This window comes from Anomaloglossus baeobatrachus, chromosome 5 (assembly GCF_048569485.1).
Source record: "Anomaloglossus baeobatrachus isolate aAnoBae1 chromosome 5, aAnoBae1.hap1, whole genome shotgun sequence".
In the NCBI taxonomy this organism is placed as follows: domain Eukaryota; kingdom Metazoa; phylum Chordata; class Amphibia; order Anura; family Aromobatidae; genus Anomaloglossus; species Anomaloglossus baeobatrachus.
In genome coordinates, this window is record NC_134357.1 from 552,982,690 (window position 1) to 553,008,076 (window position 25,387).

General features: G+C 44.9%; 1 pseudogene; it reads right to left on the reverse strand.

Moving 5' to 3' along the window:
• Positions 1-16,019: 16,019 nt before the first annotated feature.
• Positions 16,020-25,387, reverse strand: part of LOC142312976 (uncharacterized) — a 36,742-nt pseudogene continuing 27,374 nt past the window's right edge.

Sequence of the window (25,387 nt, forward strand, 5' to 3'; positions counted from 1 at the left end):
TTTCCCATGCTTTGATATCAAGGGCAAGCTGGGTGCTGAGGGAAAGTTGTATAGCAGAGCATTGAAAATCTGGGTGCTGAGGACAAGATGGATATCAGAATATGGAAAGGCGGGAAAATGGATATCGGAGAATGGGAAAGCTGGGTGCTGAGTGAAAGAGCCAAGTGTCAGTGTAATCATCCTGTACCCCAAGGAGGGACCCCGGTCCTAAATTTGCACCGGGGCCCATCGAACTCTACTTAAGCCACTGATACCAATGTCAAGCAGGTAACATCGCTGTATCAAGTCACCTGCTTGCCTGTGAATGGCATAGAGCAGAGAGCTCCTAAGTGCGCGATGAGCCGCAAATGAATCAAGTGTAGTAAAGCCCTGCCCTCTGCATAGTATAGTGATCGTCACAGGGTCTACAGGCCACAACAAGCAGTTAAGAGAAAACAGGGAACGGAGGAAAGGTGAGAAGAATCTTTTATTTTTATTTTTTTGTGTATGTGATACGGCGGTCATAAATTTACTGTGATGCAATCTAAGTGTGCATCCCCCTTAAAACCTGTCTGCATTCCAAATTATGAGTCAATTGTGGTAGCATGCATACCACTCTCTTTCATACACACCAGAGACGTACTCGGATATGAATAGAAAGTAAGACTAATTTAATACGGAAGTTGGACAAACATTTAAACGGAGTTATTGGCTAGGAGCCAAGAATACGTAACACGTCTCCTATTGGATAAAGTAGAACAGCTTATTCTGTGATATACAATATACTGTAATGTGCTTGCTTCCTCATTTTTATTAAGCAATGTCAGCATGATTCATTTATCACATGGAAGCTCAGACTGTCTGAGTTTTATGTCTAAATGTAGATATAGGTGTGGTACATGTAAAAAAAGAATTGCAGAAAACCATATTCAAGAAAATCCCGAGGGGTCCTAATTGTCTGAGGGCCACACAGGTAGCACAAACTCATGAATACTATAATAACAAGAGCAGGCGAGTTTTTAAAGTGCAAAAAGGTACATATTTTATTAAGGATAGAGGTGACACAAACTTGTAGGCATTAGTAAAAGGATAAAACCAAGACCAATCCAAGGGCTACATGCATATGGGATGCTATGTCATTGGAACATTCAAATGAGTATACAATATCAGGTATTCTATGTTAAAAGATATCTCTATCTAGCCAGTCCTTGAAGTATTTGGGCGTCCAGTTGGCTGCGGACTCTAGTCAAATTTACAAGTTGAAGTATCTCCCGCTCCTGCAATCAATTAGAAAAGATTGTGCTAACTGGGGGAAGGGCTACTTCACATGGTTTGGGAGATGTGCAATATTGAAGATGAATATCCTGCCACGTCTCTTATACCTCTTTCAATCCTTGCCGATTAGGATCCCTAGCTCTTTCTTTAAGGAACTGGCCTCTCTACAGATCAAATTTATCTGGGCCAACAAACCTGCGAGACTTTCCCGGTCTCTTTTGTGCAGACCTAAGAGTAGGGGAGGCCTGGGTATCCCAGACCTTAAAAAGTACTATTTGGCCACGCACATGGTTAGGGTATTGGACTGGTGCCGCCACTCCAACACAAAGCCGAGGGTGGCCCTAGAACAGAGTTTCTCGGAAATACATCTCCCGGCCACCCCCTGGCTCTTGAACCTCTCCCTGCCTGCTCTGAGATCCCATCCTACCATCGGTGCCACTCTTGAGTGCTGTTCGAGAGGGGAGGTCAGACGACTCCTCTTGCCAGTGCCTTCCCCTATGACACCCATACTAGGTGACCCGGAATTCCGTCCTGGTCTCTCGGACCCGGTCTTTAAAAATTGGGTTCAGGGGGGCAAATTCAGAGCTTGTCATCTGGGTAGAGAGGGGGAATGGCCTTCACTAGCGGATATCCGGGAACTCTTGCCTTCGGGCCCCCTGGGGGATTGGAGGGCTATGCAGTTGAGGCACTTCATGCACTCCCTCCCTCGCTTCAGTCGATATGCCGGACCTCCTACGGGATTCGAAAAGTTGTGCCTGGGAGAGGGAGTCTTACGGCACTCACTATCCCTAGTATACAACATGCTATCAGATCCGGGGGATTTGTCCCCCCCGGCCTACCTGCTGCAGTGGGAGAGGGACCTGGGATTAGTTTATCTGACTCACAAAGAAACAACATCCTCCAGCTGGCACATAGAACTTCAATCAGTTCCAGACTGTTGGAAGCTAATTACAAACTGTTGGCCAGGTGGTACAGGGTCCCGACCAGACTCCATAGAATGTTTCCCTCAGTTGACCCGGTTTGTTGGAGATGCGGTCTGGGGGAGGGTGATTTTGTGCACATTTTTTGGTCTTGCCCTTCTCTGCAGCGGTTTTGGTCAGAAGTGGGGGAGGTAATCAGACGAGTGACCGGTACTACTGAGACAATGGGTCCGGAGCTATTCATTCTACAGCTATCCGAACTCCCGGTCTCTAAATATAGGAGATCTTTGCTTAGATTTCTGGTCATGTCTGCCAGGTCTTGCATCCCGCTTGGTTGGAAGTCTACTACCCCCCCCACGGTGACACAGTGGGTTTTGCGGATTAACGATCTGATGCATATGGAGGATTTGACATCCTCTATTAACGATCGCCAGGAAGACTTTTATAGGACATGGTTTCCATGGTTGGAGTTCACCTACTCGGCGGAGTATGCGGACTTGTTCTCGGATCCTCTGGAGTCGTGATTTACCTTTTTTTTTTTTTTTTTTTTCTCTCTCTTTCTTTCTCCCCCTTTCTCTCTCCCTCGCCCCCCTCTTCCTTCCTCTCTACACTACTCCCTGACCTTTTCTTCTGCTTTCTTCTCCCACCCCTTTCTTTATTTCTTTCATTCTCTACAGGTCTTCAATCTTTTTTCAGGCTTTGATTTCTTTTCTTCGCTCTTCTCCCTTCTTACATTAAGTTGGGTCGGCTTATAAAAGATGTAAACTGGGCCAGACTTGAGTAGTAGTGGGGACGGGAATTGCATATGTGTGCTGACTGTTTGTATATATATTACCGTCATTTCTGTAATAATACCTGCGTCCCAGTTGGGATCAGGGGATGTATTGTTTGATACGAGTTTGGCTTTAAAATAAAGAATTTAAAAATAAAAAAAGATATCTCTATCATGTGTGCAACAGTATCAGATAAAGTCTGCACAATGTAAGGTATATAGAGTTAAATAACATAGAGGTCAAGAATAATACTGGTAGGTAGCATAACAATAATGAATGGCCTATGACCATGCAGATCACACATCATCTATCAACAAGTGGAGGCATTGCAGGGTTACATATCATAGATAATCCAGAGTGATTAACTCATATTACATGGATCCTGCAAAGGCAGGAATCATACCCTTTAATGCCAGAGGATTGTCCACAATGGAAAGATGCAAGTGCGCACTTGGAGGTCAAGAGTCGTGGTCCCCAGGCTGCCCGACGTACGTTTCGATAGAAGTGTTGTCTTTCTTCTTCACGGGATGGGGTGCCATGATGTACGTTCCAAAAATGCCGGTTTTTAAATAGTGGCGCTAATTACCGAAACCGGAAACCGCATAGTGGCGCATGCGCGGATCCGTCCGGCAAGTCTCGCGTGATAAGCTGCCGTCACGCTATCACGCGCATGCATGGGAGCAAGGACGCGTCACCATGGCTCCCGCGCATGCGCGAAGCACAAGACGGCGGTATTAGCACGGAGAGAAGGCAGAGGATCCGGGCATGCGCACATGGGTTCCGGGATCGGGTACAATACATACATAAGATATACAATTATATTACAACTAGAAGGTATATATATATATATATAGATGTTGTTGTGTGTAGTTACCAAGTGTTTGTGTAGGCGCTGTAAATGTTCTGGGTGTTGTCTGGGTGTGGAGGTGTGTGAGAGCGGTGTTGTATGTGTGTTGCGTTGTGTGTGTTGCGTTGTTTGTGGAGCGCTGTGTGTCTGCAGCGTTCTGTGTGTGTGGTGCTGTGTGTGTTGCGCGGTTTGTGTGAGTGTAGAGTGCGTGTGTCTGTTTTGGGGGAAGGTATGCTTTGTGCAGTGTGTGTGTTGCGCGGTATGTGCGTATATTTATGTATGCGGCGGTGTTTGTGTGTTGGGTGTTGTGTGTATGCGGCGTTGTCTGTGTGTGTGTGTGTGGGTGTCTGTGTAGGGCGGTGTTTGTGGTTCCCAGTGTGTGTGTTGGTGTTGTGCGGTGCGCGTGTGGCGGTGTGTGTGTGTTTTGGGGGGTGTGCACCCCCATCGTTCTCCATCCCCCATACTGTGCACCCCCCATCGTGCTCCTTCCCCCATGCTGCGCATCCCCATCGTGCTACATCCCCCATGCTGCGCACCCCCCATAATGCTCCATCCCCCATGCTGCGCACCCCCCATCGTGCTCCATCCCCCATGCTGCACACCTCCCATTGTGCTCCATCCCCCATGCTGCACACCTCCCATTGTGCTCCATCCCCCATGCTGCGCACCCCCCATCGTGCTCCATCCCCCATGCTGCGCACCCCCCATCGTGCTCCATCCCCCATGCTGCGCACCCCCCATCGTGCTTCATCATCCATCCTGCGCACCAACATCGTGCTCCATCCCCCATGCTGCGCACCCCCCATCGTGCTCCATCCCCCATACTGCGCACCCCCCATCATGCTCCATCCCCCATGCTGCGCACCCCTCATCGTGCTCCATCCCCCATGCTGCGCACCCCTCATCGTGCTTCATCCCCCATGCTGAGCACCCCTTATTGTACTCCATCCCCCATGCTGCGCACCCCCCATCGTGCTCCTTCCCCCATGCTGCGCACCCCCCATCGTGCTCCATCCGACATGCTGCGCACCCCTTATTGTACTCCATCCCCCATGCTGCGCACCCCCCATCGTGCTCCATCCTCCATGCTGCGCACCCCCCCATCGTGCTCCATCCGACATACTAAGGGAAGCACTTCCTATAGTTACGCGATGTGTATCATGGTTACCAGCGTACACCGGCTCCGTCACGTTCCCAGCATCGCAAGGTTATGTCCGCCGGGGGCGGGGCCAAGTGTGCCAACGTGTGGCAGGAGCGAGCGGGCGAGACGTCAGCGTATGCCGGCTCCCTGCACATGTGTACCGGGAGCCGGTGTACGCTGGAGTGGGTGATGCGTGCGGAGGGCCGGGGCGAGCGGCTAATCCATGCGGGGGCGGGGCCAGGCCGAGGCGAGCGGCCAATCCGTGGGGGGGCGGGGCCAGGCCGAGTTCAGCGGCCAATCCGACAGTTGTCACTGTAATGACACTGTCACGGTGACACAATTTTGGAGCAAGACAGACAGACAGACAGAATAAGGCAATTATATATACAGTGCCTACAAGTAGTATTCAACCCCCTGCAGATTTAGCAGGTTTACACATTCGGAGTTAACTTGGCATTGTGACATTTGGACTGTAGATCAGCCTGGAAGTGTGAAATGCACTGCAGCAAAAAAGAATGTTATTTTTTTATTTTTTTTTTTAAATTGTGAAAAGTTTATTCAGAGGGTCATTTATTATTCAACCCCTCAAACCACCAGAATTCTGTTTGGTTCCCCTAAAGTATTAAGAAGTATTTCAGGCACAAAGAACAATGAGCTTCACATGTTTGGATTAATTATCTCTTTTTCCAGCCTTTTCTGACTAATTAAGACCCTCCCCAAACTTGTGAACAGCACTCATACTTGGTCAACATGGGAAAGACAAAGGAGCATTCCAAGGCCATTAGAGACAAGATCGTGGAGGGTTACAAGGCTGGCAAGGGGTAAAAAACCCTTTCCAAGGAGTTGGGCCTACCTGTCTCCACTGTTGGGAGCATCATCCGGAAGTGGAAGGCTTATGGAACTACTGTTAGCCTTCCACGGCCTGGACAGCCTTTGAAAGTTTCCACCCGTGCCGAGGCCAGGCTTGTCCGAAGAGTCAAGGCTAACCCAAGGACAACAAGGAAGGAGCTCCGGGAAGATCTCATGGCAGTGGGGACATTGGTTTCAGTCAATACCATAAGTAACGTACTCCACCGCAATGATCTCCGTTCCAGACGAGCCCGTAAGGTACCTTTACTTTCAAAGCGTCATGTCAAGGCTCGTCTACAGTTTGCTCATGATCACTTGGAGGACTCTGAGACAGACTGGTTCAAGGTTCTCTGGTCTGATGAGACCAAGATCGAGATCTTTGGTGCCAACCACACACGTGACGCTTGGAGACTGGATGGCACTGCATACGACCCCAAGAATACCATCCCTACAGTCAAGCATGGTGGTGGCAGCATCATGCTGTGGGGCTGTTTCTCAGCCAAGGGGCCTGGCCATCTGGTCCGCATCCATGGGAAGATGGATAGCACGGCCTACCTGGAGATTTTGGCCTAGAACCTCCGCTCCTCCATCAAGGATCTTAAGATGGGTCGTCATATCATCTTCCAACAAGACAACGACCCAAAGCACACAGCCACGAAAACCAAGGCCTGGTTCAAGAGGGAAAAAATCAAGGTGTTGCAGTGGCCTAGTCAGTCTCCTGACCTTAACCCAATTGAAAACTTGTGGAAGGAGCTCAAGATTAAAGTCCACATGAGACACCATAAGAACCTAGATAACTTGGAGAAGATCTGCATGGAGGAGTGGGCCAAGATAACTCCAGAGACCTGTGCCGGCCTGATCAGGTCTTATAAAAGACGATTATTAGCTGTAATTGCAAACAAGGGTTATTCCACAAAATATTAAACCTAGGGGTTGAATAATAATTGACCCACACTTTTATGTTGAAAATTTATTAAAATTTACCTGAGCTACATAACTTGTTGGTTTGTAAAATTTATGCATCTGTTAATAAATCCTGCTCTTGTTTGAAGTTTGCAGGCTCTAACTTATTTTCATCTTATCAAACCTGCTAAATCTGCAGGGGGTTGAATACTACTTGTAAGCACTGTATAGATTCAAGAGGGCCACCACATAAGAGATTTTCCACATGGTTCATGTAATGCCATTACATAAATAGAGTGCCTATAAAGGAAAGGAAACCAGATAAAAAGCCAGCATTAGAAAAACAGGACCAGAGAGAAAAAAAAATATAAAAAAATTTTTAAAATCAAAACACGAACAAGAATTACAATGAGGCAAGGATGATCACCCGGAAAACGTCATGGTTAAATTTAGAGAGGCAGAAAAAATAAATCATAAATCCTGGATCACAAAAATGGGGCATAACTGATGGATTCATTGAGACGCATAGGGACCATGGTGTTCAATGTGAGAATCCACTTAGCTTCACATTGTGCCAAGCGCTTTTTAAAGGTCACCACCCCTGATCCCCCCCCATCTATCACATCAATACCTCTGATTTTTAATTGTGAGGGGTCACAGGAGTGGTGAGACTTAAAATGCCTTGGCAATGTTTTTAGAAGCGTAATATCTGTTACCGCCTTGGCTGCAGCAATGTCCCTAACGTGCTCCCTGACCCTCATGCGGAGCTCACGTGACGTGAGCCCCACATAGATCAGGGGGCAAGTTCAAGTGGCAAAATACACCACGTGTGTAGTACCACACGTGATGTATTGTTTAATTTGATAATTTTTCTTGCTATCTGAGGAATAGAACTGCGTACTGCGGGGGACATTGCTGCAGGCAAGGCAATGACCACAGGGAAAACAACCCTGTAACGGACCCCTGGAACCAAAGATGTTAATCTTAGGGGGGTCATAATGGCTTCTCACCAAGAGATCTTTCAGGCTCTTTGCTCGCCTTGATGTCATTGATGGACAGCCTGTAAGGCTATTAGCCAACACTGGGTCAGTCAATATGACCGACCAGTGTTTTGTCTTTATGTCACGCATGGTGTTCCACTCTTCATTATAGGTCCCAATGAATCGTACCACTGGGTCATAAGTTTCTTGTTTCTTAGTGGCCTGGGCAAGTAATTGTGCCCTCGGGGTTTTCCTAGCTCTGTGATACCCGTGTTTGATGGTCCTGTTGCTGTAACCCCTGTCCAAAAACCGGGCCTTGAAATCGGATGACTGTCTCAAAGTTGTTATCAGAAGAGCATATCCGTTTCATTCTGAGAAATTGACCTGTCGGGATGGCACGGATGGTAGAAGGGTTGTGGGCAGAAGACGCATGCAGTAGCGCATTGACGGATGTATCCTTGCGGAAAACATCCGTCTGGAATGACCCCCTGTCACCAACTATGATTTTGATGTCCAGGAAGTCAATCATGCGACTACTGCATTTGTAAGTGAGTTTGATGTTAAATTTATTCCTGTTCAACTGCCCCATGAATTGATCGAGCCGCTCCACCGGACCCTGCCACACAAAAAGAATATCATCAATGAAACGATACCAACACTGTACATGGGCAGAGGCCCCCACACCCCGTCGCCGAATACCAACCTCTCCCGATATCCAAGGAAGAGGCCAGCGTACGAAGGTGCACAGGCCGCGCCCATGGCAGTGCCGCGTTTCTGTAAGTAAAAATAATCTCAAACACAAAAAAATTGTGTGTCAGGATGAAGTGGAGCAGCTCTAAGATCAATGCACCCATATCGCCACCCCGACCGGACGCCTCCAAGAAGAAACGGACAGCTCTTAACCCATCTTCATGTGCTATACATGTGTACAGACCCTCTACATAAGCGGTGACGATAGTCATGTCATCCTCTAAAAAGATGCAGTCAATGCGCCTAAGGACGTCCATCGTGTCACGAACATAAGAGGGAAGTGTTTCCACCATAGGTTGAAGATAGTAATCAATGAATTTACATATGGGGTCACACATTCCCTCCATGCCGGAAACGATCGGACGCCCAGGCGGGTTGACGGCATCTTTATGTATCTTGGGTAAGATGTAGAAGGTCAGTATTTTAGGATACTTCCTGCACAAACCATCATACATTTTATTGTCAATCAATCCGATCTCAAGGGCCCTCACAAGGATCACAGCAAGCTCACTAGTATATTTACCCAAGGGGTTAGATGGAAGTCTCGTGTATGTTTCCTTATCACGCAATTGCCTAAGTACCTCTCGCTCGTATTTTTCAACTGACATGATTACAATGTCCCCCCCCCCTTGTCCGCAGGTTTTATAACAATATCAGTGTAATCCTGTAGTTCAGTGAGGGCTTTTCTCTGTTGGTAGGTCAAATTATCTCGTGTACGTTTGATGTTAATTTTTCTGAAGTCCTCACTGACTAACCTGACAAAGATGTCTACCACAGGACACAGTGAAAAGGGGGGGAACTTTGTAGATCTAGGTAAGAGCGATTGAGGGAACACACCTGTTGGCGGGGCCTCCTGTTCCTGGAGTAATTCTTCCAGGTTTTTGATGGCTTCCCTTTCAGCTTAGCTATCCGTCACGGTGTCCTTCTTGTAAAAAAGTTTTTTTAGGATTAATTTGCGTGCAAATAAGTTAACATCTTTCAGGGCTGTAACAAGATGGAAAGAGTTAGATGGAACAAGTGTCAGACCTCGGGAAAGGACCTCCACCTGGGCACCGGAGAGAGTACGGTCAGATAAATTAATTACCTGTAATTTGTTCCCTTGTCTTTTATTTTTTCCAAGGGGTAAAAATTGTCGATTTCGTTGTTTAACACGATCTCCTACCGTTTCCACAGGTATATGGGAGCTCTCCGATGCTCCGGAGGAGGACCCCTCACCAGAGGTCTGAGAAACCAGAGATGTAGATCTGGAACGTTGGTTCTTGCTAGGACAATTAAACTGACGTCCTCTGTTTTCCATCTGTATGCCTTATTGGAGGGTCCAAGTTGTCTGAGGGACACACGGGTAGCACAAACTCATGATACTATAATAACAAGGAGAGCAGGCGAGTTTTTAAAGTGCAAAAAGGTACATATTTTATTAAGGATAGAGGTGACACAAACTTGTAGGCATTAGTAAAAGGATAAAACCAAGACCAATCCAAGGGCTACATGCATATGGGATGCTATGTCATAGTCATTGGAACATTCAAATGAGTATACAATATCAGGTATTCTATGTTAAAAGATATCTCTATCATGTGTGCAACAGTATCAGATAAAGTCTGCACAATGTAAGGTATATAGAGTTAAATAACATAGAGGTCAAGAATAATACTGGTAGGTAGCATAACAATAATGAATGGCCTATGACCATGCAGATCACACATCATCTATCAACAAGTGGAGGCATTGCAGGGTTACATCTCATAGATAATCCAGAGTGATTAACTCATATTACATGGATCCTGCAAAGTTGTTTAACTCTATATACCTTACATTGTGCAGACTTTATCTGATACTATCACACATGATAGAGATATCTTTTAACATAGAATACCTGATACTGTATACTCATTTGAATGTTCCAATGACTATGACATAGCATGCCATATGCATGTAGCCCTTGGATTGGTCTTGGTTTTAACCTTTTACTAATGCCTACAAGTTTGTGTCACCTCTATCCTTAATAAAATATGTACCTTTTTGCACTTTAAAAACTTGCCTGCTCTCCTTGTTATTATAGGTGTGGTACAGTTCAAACACCATCTTAAATCTTGTTTTTTGTATATCTTCATATAACTCATATACTCATAATAGTTCATAATCTTGTCCTTAACATTCCCCCCTTTGGAGATAGCCAAAAGTCTTTCCTTACTTTTCCCAAGTCTATTGATCTGTCCTAATGCCGATGGTTACCTCACTCACATACGAGATAACCCATCGCTTGTGGATGAATCTCCTCACCCAACAGACTATGCATAGGAAGCCAGATCCTGACCGTATTCTCTTCACTGTCCTCATGGCTATGTTCCACATTGGCACACGTTATTCAGGAAGGGGAACGTGGAGGTAGTCCTCTAATTAGCTCATATTTATCAGTGTTGGTTTCACTCAAAGTCTCATGCTCCTCAGTCCTCAGGCGGTAATGGTGGGACATCATCAAAGGTGGGATGCACAGTCATCTTCTGGTCCACAGGCTTAGATATCATCGTCCTGGCACAAAGTATCGGGTAAAGAGGGAAGACAGCCATCTCCTGGTCCCAGGTCCGCCATCTTTTGCAGTGGGATGCATGGATCTTCGTAAGAATAAAAGAGAGAGAGAGAAGATTGAGATGAGAGAGAGGAGAGAGAGAGAAAGATTGAGAAGAGAGGAAGAGAAAAAGAGAGAAAAGAAGAGAGAGAGAGAAAAGAGAGAAATCTAGATCTGGAGGAGAAAACTCAAAACGTATATTAGGCAAATGTTTAGTTAAACAAACAACAAGTTTAGTTAAAGTATCTGGGGGTACTTCTAAACAGGATTTCATAGGATCTTAACTTAGGGGTCCCTGCTGGGATGTGTCTGACACTGAACAATTCAAGGGGAAGACTCTCATGCCCTTGCTTTCTACACTGCCCCATCTTCCCAACCTTCCCTCTATTCTGTGGCTGGTATGGGGTGTGTAGAGTCAGTTCTGTGTCTAAGGCCTGCCATATCTCTTTAGCTGGCAGTAAAAGCAGGTCACTAGCCACTTTCTATGGTCTCCGGGAGCCCACAGCTGCACCCTATCTCAGTCCTCTTCTTCTTCTGAGACTTGCGCTTGTAGGGTCAGGACAACGTTTTCTCAAGACTTTCCATCTTTCCTTTCTTCTTCACATCGGGGTCATTCAAAAAGCACAGATTGACTGACTGTTTCTTTGGTAAGTGGTCTTGGGGCTTCTTTGGATGTTCTGTCAGTGAGGGCACTTCTTACTGCTTCCCTTGACTCCTCCAATGTAGGCCTCAACCCTGCTCACCGCGACTCTGTCTGGCAATAGCAAAGCTTCCATCAGTTCTTCTATGGCCTCATGGCGGCGTACAGTTCCATTGGCAGTGATCAAGTCTCTTGTCTTCCATACAGAGTAGATGCTGGCTGCCATCTTGCAGGCTTCAGCGAGAGCACATACATCTGCTTCTTCACAGACAGGCATGCGGGTAGCGACTGCTCTATCAGCACAGCGTCTTCTGCTTCCACCACCATACCCATGTGGAACCGTCTTCTTGATGCACATCTTGATCTATCCGCAAAGGGGTTAAGTCAGGGTCCAAAGGTGTATCCGTCACTGTATCGAATCCAGAGTTTCAGCTATGCCAGAGTCGACTACCTCTTACACCAAGGTGTCAGAGGTGGGACACTCCCCCCTTGGAAGAGGGAGAAGTAGCAAGATTAAGGACCGCACACCGGAAAATGGTGACTTAGTCAGGGAGCAGTTATGTCATACGGGCATTGATCTTCAACTGGTGCTTTAGGTAGGTGTTCAATCTGGCTGAGTAGTATTCAAAGGGCTGCTGTCTTCCTCCATGTCAAACAGGTAGAATGACTTCTGGGCTGGAGATGACCTGATGATACTCTTCAGGTGCCTGTGGATGCAGCACATCTATATGTGGGGTGATCTTGTAAGCTGTTGGATTCATCTCCATACATCTTCTTGCCACTTGAAGATGTAATCAGGTGTTACCAGCTGTAGTTTGTTTGCATATGGGCTCTCGGAGACCTGATACAAAAGGACTATACCCAGGTTTGTAAGAAAGGGCAATGGGTGTAACTTGGGGTCAGGAGAACACTCAAATTCTAAAACTAAGATCCCCTAAAACCCCGGGGAAAGAGAAAAGAGTGTTTGGAAACTAGCAAGCAGCACCCCCTGACTACATATACACAACTAGAAATAGCGGTGGAGCATGCCTACTCTACCTGTCCTGTTCTGACCCTGTAACTGGGGACCCTGGACTCTCCCTCATCCCGACGGTAGACCTAATGGTGGTCAGGGCCGAGCCTCCAGCGTATCCCTATCTCCTGTCAGACCCTGCAAAGTAAGACACAAAGGATTACTGGGTGCTGCCAACAAAAACCCTAATATAGGCCAACTCCTGATAAATCAAAGTCCCCTTAGGACCATACGATCCTCCACTCTCTATACCAGGGAACTCTTGTGCAATATACCAGGCAGGATAACATACAAGTGAGAATATCTCAAAATTAGGCTAAGTAACAACTGCCATAGGCAGAAAAATATTCACTGTCCACCAGGACTAATAGTGAGCAGTCTATATGGTCTAATAAATTGTATACTACGTACAGCAAAAACAAATATGCAAGAGTGAAGGGAAAAAGGTTTCCACAGGACTATCAGCAATGTCCTTTGTTAAGGTTCATTAGTGGGAACACAATGGGGCACAACTGCATATATGACCAAAAATGTAGTGTGTATTTCAGGTCCCTATGTCCCTCCCCTGCAGCCTCTGCTGCATCAGCAATACACAGAGCAGTGGCTTTGGGTCCTAAGATGGCAGCTGGAAAGGGGAACTGGGTGTCAGCCAGACTAAAATGGAGTCAAAAGAGGAACTATGTAGTGTCGGCGTTAAAATGGCCGCTAAAAGAGGAAGTAGGTGTTGGCCAAAAATGGCATCTGAAGAGGCCTGGGAGGGAGGGACATGGGTTGTGACGTAGCTTGTGCCATCTACATTCAGGAGGTATTCAATCTGTCACTGGGAATATGGATTATATAGGGACCCCTGGGCTGACCCTGTAACTAGGGACCCTGTACTCGCCCTCATCTCGACGGTAGACCTGATGGTGGTTAGTGCCGAGCCTCCAGCGTATCCCTATCTCCTGTCAGACCCTGATAACTATCCCCATACCATACCCCACCCAGGGCTGGGCAAAACACTGAGTGACAGAAATCTACATTCAGGACAGGAAATAATGGGGTGGGCTGAAGTGGACACAGTGCTTCACAGACAGTAAACAAGTCCACCCTATGGGACAGCTTATATGGTGAAGGGTATTGCTTCTAATAATGGGCCTGGACAAGCCATCTTCACAGACAGGTAAAATACACATAGTGTAGTTGCTGGATTCAGAATTACATCTCTTCAAATTATCTCAATACTTTCACTATATTGACATTCAATATAACATCCTGTACCTTCAATCAATTCTCATCTAATCTCCCCCCTTGGGAGAATTCTCTTCTTCAACATACGTGTGTCATTCACAATTAAACTTGCTGGTCTAATTTGACTTCATTCACAGAAGTTGAAATAGAAACCTAACACTTCTCTTTTTTTTTTTTTTTCTTCTACGGTGTTCCACACCAAAAACTGCGTACTTTATACATACAAACGTCCTCCAGGGCCAGAAAAAATCCCCAGCTTTAATTTGGGCGAGCCCATACAAATCAGCATTGGTGGCAGAGTGGGTTTTCTGGATTTGGCACATCTTCCTATAAAAAGGCATGGGATGCAAATCAGGATCAGGGAGAGAATTCACAAGAACTGCAGCCTCCTAAGGCTTCCATGTCACATATCTGCGACGTCCTTGTCTGGGACTATCGGAATAATGGTGCGATGCCATGTGTGGGCTGACGTCCTCAAATAAGGACAGCACCTGTGGTTTATCTCTATAGCTGGAGATTCTGGGTTTGGTCTCTGCTGGGGACAGTTTTGGTGGTGGGGTGGATCATTGTTAAATCATTGTCATTGTCATTAAATCATTGTTTTGCTCCAGCCACAAATAGGCCAGTGGCCTTGGGACTTAAGATGGCTGGAAAAGGGAACTAGGTGCAGCCCGACCTGAAATGGCGTCTGGGGAGGCTAGAGAGGGCGTTAGACAAACTACACAAGTCCAACCCTCTGGGGACGACTTATAAGGAGGGGGGGGCATTGCTTCCTAATGGGCTTGGCCACTTCCTGAGGTGCCATTTTCTGAGCTGGTGCAATATAGAAATATCTGCCATCTCCATCACATTTCTTTTTCCATGCCAATTTATTTTTTTTAACATCTTTAGACATTCTATACCATGCCACAGCATCCATTAGGAGAGCTTTATCTTTCAAAATCCCTCGCTTATTCAACAAGACATCTTTCCATTCCTGCTCCTCTAATTTCCCTCTCTTGGCAATGATCCCTGCCACCTTGAGGAGCGACTTCATATTTTTAACATTTTTAACATCCACAGAATACACAGATTTCTATCTCAGTCCACAACACAAACAGGCTGTCCTACCGCGAAGAAGTGTCACATGGGTGATAAACTAAATTCACCCTCACTATATCCTAAGTACTGGTAAACTCTGTTCACATTATATAAACCATATGAGGACGGTCCATCCACGACTCAATAATTCCAATTTAAGACCAAAGTCAAGGGATTCTGCCAAGGTTCCTCCTACCTAGGATCGCGGAGAACACATTAAATTCCACCAGATACAGTCAGGGCTCTTACCATAACTGTACGGTCAGAAACCAAAATCAACCCCCCTTACCGTCTCCTCTCTGTGGGAGACGTACCAGGATACAGTCAGGGCTCTTACCATAACTCTGTACCTGGCCCTCAGCCTTATCAATTATCGACTATTGATGACACGCCACACATCGGTATATACCAACAGTATACCTTTTTATACCGTCCCTTACACAAACAGTTAACTTTTTACAGAGTACAATTTTCCCTCATCAAAGAAACAGCTGCTATTATACGTGACACTTCCTCATCTGTGCTCAAACGCCAGCGTCTGCTATATGCTTTCCAGACAGGCAAAATAACGAACCAACACATTAATTGACATAACAATAAAGACACTATATATACCATCCAGGTGGCTCATCTCACCTGCATCACACACACATATAACATATATATATATATATATATATATATATATATATATATATATATATATATATATATAGATAGATATAGATATTGTTGTGTGTAGTTACCAAGTGTTTGTGTGGGGCGCTGTAAATGTTCTGGGTGTTGTCTGGGTGTGGAGGTGTGTGAGAGCAGTGTTGTATGTGTGTTGCGTTGTGTGTGTGTTGCGTTGTTTGTATAATCAGTGCCCTGTTTTGTTTTGTTTTTTTACAGCACAGGGCACAATCATTACATCTATTGTTTTTGTATGTACAGGCTGGGTATATATAAATAGATTTTTATGCTGGGGATATACCCTGATTGCAATGTTCATTTTAGAGAGATGGATGCAGTATTGTAAACTCCATTGTTTTGGAACAGGTTTAAAGTGTTATTAAACTTTGCACACACATGATTTTGTCGCAATAAAACCACATCTTTTGCACATGTCTTTTTGAGCATATATGTGATTTATTTCATTAGTATGGAATTTTTGTGCCGTTTTGATACTTTTTGCTCTGTCTTAGTCCTCATATGTTTGATAAGGCACAAAATTCCTTGCAATTTCAAGTGGTGCTTAATACCCCCCTTTTCTCTTAGTAATTACTTGGTGTTTAACAAGACTTGATTGATCTGCAAAACATTTCCCACATTCTGAACATGAAAAAGACTTCTCCCCCCTGGGAGTTCTCTGGTGTGTAACAAGATGTTATTTTTGGTTAAAATATTTCCCGCAATTTTAACATGAAAAAGGATTCTGCCCTGTGTGAGTTCTCTGATGTGTAGCAAGACGTGATTTCACTGCAAAACATTTCCCACATTCTGAACATGAAAAAGGCTTTTCCCTTGTGTGTGTTTTCTGATGCATAACAAGATATGATTTTTGGTTAAAACATTTCCCACATTCTGAACATGGAAAAGGCTTCTCCCCTGTATGAGTTTTCTGGTGTTTAGTAAGATCTGATTTCCCTGCAAAACATTTCCCACATTCTGAACATGGAAAAGGCTTCTCCCCTGTGTGAGTTCTTTGATGTTCAACAATATGTGATTTCTGCTTAAAACATTTCCCACATTCTGAACAGGAATATGGTTTTTGCCCTGTGTGACTTCTCTGATGCATAACAAGATTTGATTGATGTGCAAAACATTTCCCACATTCTGAACATAAAAAAGACTTTTTCCCTGTGTGAGTTCTCTGGTGTGTAACAAGATCTGATTTCCCTGCATAACATTTCCCACATTCTGAACATGAAAAAGGCTTCTCCCCTGTGTGAGTTCTCTGATGTGCAACAATATTTGATTTGCGCCTAAAACATTTCCCACATTCTGAGCATGAAAAAGGCTTCTCCCCTGTGTGAGTTCTCTGATGTGCAACAATATTTGATTTCTGCTTAAAACATTTCCCACATTCTGAACATGAAAAAGGCTTCTCCCCTGTGTGAGTTCTCTGATGTACAACAATGTTTGATTTGTGCTTAAAACATTTCCCACATTCTGAACAGGAATATGGTTTTTGCCCTGTGTGACTTCTCTGATGCATGACAAGATTTGATTGATTTGCAAAACATTTCCCACATTCTGAACATGAAAAAGGCTTCTCCCCTGTGTGAGTTCTCTGGTGTGTAACAAGACCCGATTTCCCTGCAAAACATTTCCCACATTCTGAACATGAAAAAGGCTTCTCTCCTGTGTGAGTTCTCTGATGTGCAACAATATTTGATTTGTCCTTAAAACATTTCCCACATTCTGAACATGTATAAGGCTTCTCCCCTGTGTGAGTTCTCTGATGTACAACAATATTTGATTTGTGCTTAAAACATTTCCCACATTCTGAACATGTATAAGGCTTCTCCCCTATGTTAGGTCTCTGGTAATTAACACACTCTGAAGAAAATCTCTCCCCTGTGTGAATATTTTTATGGATTTTTTGACATTCTGTAGTTAAAAATAGGTTCTTTCCTGTACGAACACTTCCACTTTTAATGCCTCTTTTGTGACATTTATTTTTCTTAATAGTCTGTGGTGAATCAGAGGATAAGACTTGTTTAAAAGAATCAGATGATAGATCTTTGCTGTGAAGGGATGATGGTATATCTGGAATAGTGGGATTCACTTCAGTTATATCTTGTGTGATATCAAGGTCATCTGATTTTAAAATTGAAGATGTCAGTTGTGCCTCTAATCTCCTGGTACAGTCATCTGCAAAAAAAAAAAAAAAATATATATTCAAATGTAAGGATATAATTTATAAAATAGCTTGTAACGCTTTTATCGGTCTCCCCGCACTGTCCTATAGCCTTTCCCCGGCAGGAATCCAGCACACTTACCCTCCTGGTCACTTAGTCTTGTTTCCCGTGACCTTGGTCCCTCCAGCTGTCTCCCAGGGCCTGTGCACACCATGCAGAACTTTTGGGAGTGTGCTTAGAGTGCGAGCACTTAATCTTAAAAGAGCAGCATGCCCTATCCAGGAACTGTCTCTCAACCTATGGATGAGAGACACTAGGTATTCAAGGCATCCTCCCCCTATGGTAGATGCCTGGGTAACATGGTCTATCCTTAGAAACGTGTTGCTAGTTGTCAGATTTGTTTTCTGAGTATTATGCTATGGGTGCGAACACGTATCTGTATTTTAGTATCTGCTGTGCTTGGCGTATCTGCTACATCTATCTATTCCAGCTGTGCCTGCCAGATCTGCAGTGACTGTAAGTATCCCATCACGACACCTGAGGCCAGCTGTCGCAGTACCGGGACTCAATGGAATAGCACCAAGCGGCTACCTTCCAGCACAAGCCTATCCTCACCATCACAAGCTCTAGTGAAGATGAGGTCGTCACTTAGTTATGCCCCTCCTGGTTGAGCCAGTGCTGCGGCCCAGTAGATCCACTCCCGAACGTACCCGTGAGCATAACAGAACTAAAGAAACTGTATGCTGTATAAATTGTAATTATTTACTAAAACAAAAACCCATTTACAATATAAAAGAGTAGACCTCATAGCAGGAAGCAGCAGACTATGATGTTCAACCCTCTTTGTTCATTTTGCCTCCCGTATATTTGAATATTATGCCATCAAATAATATTTTGTAGGCCAATATTTTACCAAACTGCTAATTCATCAGCAGTGGCAGGAAGGCCACATCACTGGTATGGGGCCTGTGAGCTGGGGGGGCCCAGCGGCAGCTTCCCACTGTGTCAGCTCTGGTACTGGGCCCTACGCCCTGGATCGCACTTTCTATTGTGTAAATGCAGATACACTTGAAAGCAATGAGACAGAGCGCAGTGCTCCCTCTTATCTTTGTCCCGATGTCTGTGCTCTGACAGCTCAGCACAGCGGTGACATTACCAGTGGCGTACTGCCAATGGAGGCAGGCCATGCAACTGTTATGGGGCCTGTGAGCTGGGAGCGGCTGCCCATACCAATGATGAGCGAGCACAGTACTCCCCCTCTCATCATTGTCCAACTGTGTCTGTGCTCTGCCAGCCTAGCACAGCAGTGACATCTTGTGGTGAGATGTGAAAAACACAGACAGAGCGGGCGAACGAGGAGCAGCAGTGAGGGGACAAAGAGAGGGGAGTATGTATTTATTCAGTACACGGTGGGGGTCGCATAATGCAATGTAGGGATATAATTGCTATGTAGGGGTGCATAATACTATATGAGGCGTATAATACTATATGGGGGTGCATAAAATTACATTGGGCAGCATAATGCTACGTGGAGCTGCACAATGCTGTCAGTGATATTCCCTTGAGAAAGCTACTACAGTGCTGGCCAAAAGTATTGGCACCCCTGCAATTCTGTCAGATAATACTCAGTTTCTTCTTGAAAATGATTGCAACCACAAATTCTTTGGAATTATTACATAGTTACATAGGTTGAAAAAAGACTAGGTCCATCTAGTTCAACCTTCCTCCACCAGTTCTACATTTGGTCACAAAGTCATTTATAACCAACAATGTTGTGTGTATTGAGGAGATCATCCAGTCCTTTTTTGAAAGCTGTTATAGTATCTGCCATTACTACCTCTTGTGGTAGGGCATTCCACAGTCTGACTGCTCTAACTGTAAAGAACCCTTTCCTATTTAGCTGTCGGAATCGCTTTTCTTCCACTCGCAGTGAATTCCCCCTGGTCCTTAGTATTGTCTTTGGAAGAAATAAGTCATGTGCCAGTCCTTTATATTGACCACACCTGTATTTATACATATAAATGAGATTATCTTCATTTATTTTGCTTGCAATGAAAAAATGCAAAAGAGAATGAAACAAATCAAGGCATTGATCATTTCACACAAAACTCCAAAAATGGGCCAGACAAAAGTATTGGCACCCTTAGCCTAATACTTGGTTGCACAACCTTTAGCCAAAATAACTGCGAACAACCGCTTCCGGTAACCATCAAGGAGTTTCATACAATGCTCTGCTGGAATTTTAGACCATTCTTCTTTGGCAAACTGCTCCAGATCCCTGAGATTTGAAGGGTGCCTTCTCCAAACTGCCATTTTGAGATCTCTCCACAGGTGTTCTATGGGATTCAGGTCTGGACTCATTGCTAACCACTTTAGTAGTCTCCAGTGCTTTATATCAAACCATTTTCTAGTGCTTTTTGAAGTGTGTTTTGGGTCATTGTCCTGCTGGAATACCCATGACCTCTGAGGGAGACCCAGCTTTCTCACACTGGGCCCTACATTATGCTGCAAAATTTGTTGGTAGTCTTCAGACTTCATAATGCCATGCACACGGTCAAGCAGTCCAGTGCCAGAGGCAGCAAAGCAACCCCAAAACATCAGGGAATCTCCGTCATGTTTGACTGTAGGGACAGTGTTCTTTTCCTTGAATGCCTCTTTTTTTTTTCCTGTAAACTCTATGTTGATGGCTTTTCCCAAAAAGCTCTGCTTTTGTCTCATCTGACCAGAGAACATTCTTCCAAAACGTTTTAGGCTTTCTCGGGTAAGTTTTGGCAAACTCCAGCCTGGCTTTTTTTTATGTCTCAGGGTAAGAAGTGGGGTCTTCCTGGGTATTCTACCATACAGCCCCTTTTCATTAAGACGCCGACGGATAGTATGGGTTGACACTGTTGTACCCTTGGACTGAAGGGCAGCTTGACCTTATTTGCATGTTGGTCGAGGTTCTTTACCCACCATCCGCACAATCTTGCGTTGAAATCTCTTGTCAATTTTTCTTTTCCTTCCACATCTAGGGAGGTTAGCCACAGTGCCATGGGCTTTAAACTTCTTGATGACACTGCGCACCGTAGACACAGGAACTTTCAGGTCTTTGGAGATGGACTTGTAGCCTTGAGATTGCTCATGCTTCCTCACAACTTGGATTCTCAAGTCTTCAGACAGTTCTTTGGTGGTCTTTCTTTACTCCATGGTCAATGTGGTACACACAAGGACAGAGGTTGAGTCAACTTTAATCCATGTCAACTGGCTGCAAGTGTGATTTAGTTATTGCCAACACCTGTTAGGTGCCACAGGTAAGTTACAGGTGCTGTTAATTACACAAATTAGAGAAGCATCACATGATTTTTCAAACAGTGTCAATACTTTTGTCCACCACCTTTTTTAATGTTTGGTGTGGAATTATATCCAATTTGGCTTTATGACAATTTTTTTTTCATTGAAGACAAATTAAATGAAGATAATACCAAAGAATTTGTGATTGCAATCATTTTCAAGAAGAAACTGAGTATTATCTGACAGAATTGCAGGGGTGTCAATACTTTTGGCCAGCACTGTATAGGCGAAATGCGCATCGGGGCTTCTCAGGAGGTCCTTCTCCTTCAATATAAGAAAGCTCGTTCCCGCATTGACATAACCCATTGTGTGAGTTGTTTCTGTTGGTAGAGCCACTATGTCTACATTAGCGGTGATAGGAGAGAGATATTATATATATTTATATATAGACACAACACACACACCAGTTCAAAAGTTTGGGGTCACCGAGAACATTTTGTCTTTTCCATGAAAAATCATACTTTTATTTATCAAATGAGTTGCATAATGAATAGAAAATATAGCCCAGACATTGACTAGGTTAGAAATAATGATTTTTACTTGAAATAATAAATTTTCTCCTTCAAACTTTGCTGCAAAGGGAGCATTCTTTGACAAGAGCAATTAGTTTTGCAGACATTTGGCATTCTAGCTGTTAATTTGCTGAGGTAATCTGGAGATATTTCACCCCATGCTTCCAGAAGCCCCTCCAACAAGTTGGATTGGCTTGATGGGCACGTTTTGCATACCATGCGGTCAAGCTGCTCCCACAATAGCTCAAAAGGGTTGAGATCTGGTGACTGGGCTGGCCACTCCATTACAGATAGAATACCAGCTGCATGCTTCTTCCCTAAATAGTTCATGCATAATTTGGAGGTGTGCTTTGGTTCATTGTCCTGTTGTAGGATGAAATTGGATCCAATCAAGCGCTGTCCACAGGGTATGGCATACCATTGCAACATGGAGTAATAACCTTCCTTATTCAAAATCCCTTTTACCTTGTACAAATATCCCACTTTACCAGCACCAAAGCAACCCCAGACCATCACATTACCTCAACCTTGCTTGACAGATGGCATCAGGCACTCTTCCAGCATCTTTTCAGTTGTCCTGCGTCTCACAAATGTTCTTCCTTGTGATCGAAACATCTCAAACTTCGATTCGTCTGTCCTTAACACTTTTTTCCAATCTTCCTCTGTCCAATTCTTTTGCCCATATTAATCTTTTCCTTTTATTAGCCAGTCTCAGATATGGCTTTTTCTTTGCTACTCTGCTCTGAAGGCCAGCATCCCCGAGTTGCCTCTTCACTGTAGACGTTTATGTGACGACATGGACTGTCAGTGCCTAGCATGGGTTAATTTTCTTAAATTCAGCCAGACATGATGATAGTTTGTTTATAAACGGGGGATAAGCCCTTCATAGTTTCTACAAGACTCTTAAGGCCCCGTCACACTAAGCAACATCGCTAGCAACATCGCTGCTAACGAACAACTTTTGTGACGTTGCTAGCGATGTTGCTGTGTGTGACATCCAGCAACAACCTGGCCCCTGCTGTGAGGTCGTTGGTTGTTGCTGAATGTCCTGGGCCATTTTTTAGTTGTTGCTGTCCTGCTGTGAAGCACAGATCGCTGTGTGTGACAGCGAGACAGCAACAACTAAATGTGCAGGCAGCAGGAGCCGGCTTCTGCGGAGGCTGGTAACCAATGTAAACATCGGGTAACCAAGAAGCCCTGTCCTTGGTTACCCGATATTTACCGTTGTTACTAGCCTCCGCCGCTCTCACTGTCAGTGCCGGCTCCTGCTCTGTGCACATGTAGCTGCAGGACACATCGGGTTAATTAACCCGATGTGTGCTGTAGCTAGGAGAGCAAGGAGCCAGCGCTAAGCAGTGTGCGCTGCTCCCTGCTCTGTGCACATTTAGCTGCAGCACACATCGGGTAATTAACCCGATGTGTGCTGTAACTAGGAGAGCAGGGAGCCTTCGCTAAGCATTGTGCGCTGCTCCCTGCTCTGTGCACATTTAGCTGCAGCACACATCGGGTAATTAACCCGATGTGTGCTGTAACTAGGAGAGCAGGGAGCCAGCGCTCAGTGTGCGCTGCTCCCTGTTCTCTGCACGTGTAGCTCCGTGCACTGGTAACCAAGGTAAATATTGGGTTGGTTACCCGATATTTACCTTAGTTACCAAGCGCAGCATCTTCCATGCGGCGCTGGGGGCTGGTCACTGGTTGCTGGTGAGCTCACCAGCAACTCGTGTAGCGACGCTCCAGCGATCCCTGCCAGGTCAGGTTGCTGGTGGGATCGCTGGAGCGTCGCAGTGTGACATCTCACCAGCAACCTCCTAGCAACTTACCAGCGATCCCTATCGTTGTTGGGATCGCTGGTAAGTTGCTTAGTGTGACTGGACCTTTAGGAGTCTAGTGTTAAAGTCCTTGTTGACTCATGTAATTGCCTTGGGCAGTGAAGGTCAGATACCCAGACCAATCAATTATGCGAACCTCCTATTGTATTGCTAGATGCAATTTAACTTAAGGCCCAGTCACACACAACGACTTACCAGCGATCCCGGCAACGATACGACCTGATAAGGATCGCTGGTAAGTCGCTGGGAGGTCGCTGGTGAGATGTCACACAGTCACTATGGGGAGATAAGGTATGCACACCAGTGACTATGTAAGGGGAATACATGAAATAGCAGAAACTGCTGTGTGAATACTGACTTGAAAAATCCAATAGCTATATGTAAGAGTGAAAATGTGAAAAATGGAATCTGCATTACTGCCATGAACATTTGAATCAAGAGAAATTTAGCTACTGAATTGATCAATGCAATAGAGCCCCAACACTACGCCAAAGTATTTCTCTACGTTGGGGTCCCTAGCTTGTGTGTGTCCTCTCATGCAGTTAAAAAACTTACCGTGTATGGGAAGCTGAGACCCAGGCTATTTATGCGTATGATATGGATTGGCAATAGGTGTGGTTGGGGAGGGTTCACAAACGAAAAACTACTAACAAATAAGGAATAACGTTTGGAACACCATTCTAAGTCTGAACTGGGTGCAAAAACCTAAAAAAACATCACTATGGGGAGATAAGGTATGCACACCAGTGACTATGTAAGGGGAATACATGAAATAGTATTCACACAGCAGTTTCTGCTGACTTGAAAAATCCAATAGCTATATGTAAGAGTGAAAATGTGAAAAATGGAATCTGCATTACTGCCATGAACATATGAATCAAGAGAAATTTAGCTACTGAATTGATCAATGCAATAGAGCCCCAACACTATGCCAAAGTATTTCTCTACGTTGGGGTCCCTAGCTTGTGTGTGTCCTCTCATGCAGTTAAAAAACTTGAGAGGACACACACAAGCTAAGGACCCCAACGTAGAGAAATACTTTGGCGTAGTGTTGGAACTCTATTGCATTGATCAATTCAGTAGATAAATTTCTCTTGATTCATATGTTCATGGCAGTAATGCAGATTCCATTTTTCACATTTTCACTCTTACATATAGCTATTGGATTTTTCAAGTCAGTATTCACACAGCAGTTTCTGCTATTCCATGTATTCCCCTTGCATACTCACTGGTGTGCATACCTTATCTCACCATAGTGATGTTTTTTTAGGTTTTTGCACCCAGTTCAGACTTAGAATGGTGTTCCAAACGTTATTCCTTAAAGGTCACACAGTCAGACCTTACCAATGACGCAGTAGCGACCTGTATAACGATCTTGGCGTTCATTGGGATCCTGTCACACAGCGTCAAACACAGCGATGCGTCCTGCCCAGCAGGACATAGTCTTTGAAGAAAATGGTCCGGACCTTTCGGCACAACTAGCGATCTCACAGCAGGGGCTTGATCGCTGGTAGGTGTCACACATAACGAGATCGTTGCTGCGTCACAGAAATTGTGACTCAGCAACAATCTCGTTAGTGATCTCGTTGTGTGTGACGGGGCCTTTAGCAGTCTCTCCCTCCTCTCTGCCAGAGACCATTACTACTAGGGATATTTTGTATACGGCTTGAAATCTAGCCAATAAGAGCCCAGTATTATCCACCAATTTTGAAGACCCCAGTGGTCTGAATGGAAAGCTCAGGGGTATAAGGAGGACTGTCCATTGCCCGAGTAGACTCTTGCTACACGATACCAATCTAGGATCTGATTGGCAAGCCATAACCAAACCTGGATTTTAATACATGGACTTCAGCATTGAATGCAAGGATTCAGCTGAGATATCAAGGACAACCTAAGGAAGGAATCCAGCTTGGGACAATCCAGTC